Genomic DNA, 1,320 nt, shown 5'->3' on the forward strand with positions numbered 1-1,320 from the left:
AAAAGATATATTTTTTTTTCAGTTTTGAGATTCTAAATGTTGGAAAAAAATGTATTTTGGTGGAATTTTAAAGTTCAGTATCAGGAAAGAAGGAGAATTTGGATTAAATGAACATTTGTGAAACATTAAAGCTGTAAAATTAAATAACAGTATGCAAGAAAACACGAAAAATAGAGGGATATTTAGGTTAGGATGGAAGAAATTTGGTTGAAATGGATCAAATTTGTAATAAAAAGTTGTAAACAGCCCATTTTTGGGACATTAAAGCTCTAACAATTGGGAAAAAAAGGTAAGACAGAAAAAAGGAATTTTTTTCAGTTTCAAATTTGTCAGAAAAACACAAGAAGTTTGAGTGGAAACAAGGTAAATATGTGAGTTTTAAATGTAAAAATAAAAAATTGGAAAAAATGTTCGAATAAACTGTGGAAAATTTCTAGGAAAAAAATGCATTTTTAATATTTTAAGCTGAAAATTTGGTGTAAAAATATACATTTGTGGATAAAAATACAAACTGAGAATTCTGCTTGGACAATTTGGAGACATAAGTGGCAAATATCTGAGAAAAAATGCAAATCTGTGAGAAATTAAAGTTGCAAATTTGTTGAAACTAACCTTAAGTGTGTTGAAAAAAAGTCTTTGATTAAAAAAAGCTGCAAAAATTTTTAAAAAGTTTCAAAATTTTGAATAAAAAATCTAGGGAATTGAGAGATAGTATGACAAATTGTGGGATATTTAAGTTTGAATAAAATAATTTTGTATTTTTATTTGTAAATTTGTAATCAAAAGTTGCAAATGCTTTGATAAAGCAAACAGTTTATTTTTGAGACTTTGAAGCTGTAACAATTCGGAAAAAAAAACATATGTGAGAAAAAAATGCAATTTTTTTAAGCTTTTCAGTTTCAAATTTGTCCGAAAAAATAAGAAGTTTGTTGAGAAAAAAAAGGTTAATTTGTGTGTTTTAAAAATTAAACAATTTTGGATAAATGTGTAAAATTTCTGGGTAAAAAAATTGCAAATATCGTTTTTTTTTTTTTTTTTTAACTGGATTAAAATGAACACTTAGAAGAATTTCGGTTGGAAAATTTGGAGACAGAAGTGGCAAATCTGTCAGAAATTAAAGTTGCAAATTTGTTGGAACTAATAACTAGTATGTGAAAGAAAAGGTTTGATTAAAAAAAAAGTTCAAAAATATTTGTAAAAAGTTCTATAATTTGGAATAAAAACTTTGCAGGTTAGTCTTTTAATAAAAATTAAAACTTGGACCTCACCGTGCTCAGCTTTAAGTCTGAGAATGAAACACGAAAGCCGACTGGTTGGTTT

This window comes from Halichoeres trimaculatus, unplaced genomic scaffold (assembly GCF_033239565.1).
Source record: "Halichoeres trimaculatus isolate MK-OKI-2021-1 unplaced genomic scaffold, fHalTri1.1 fHalTri1_scaffold_1, whole genome shotgun sequence".
Lineage (NCBI taxonomy): Eukaryota > Metazoa > Chordata > Actinopteri > Labriformes > Labridae > Halichoeres > Halichoeres trimaculatus.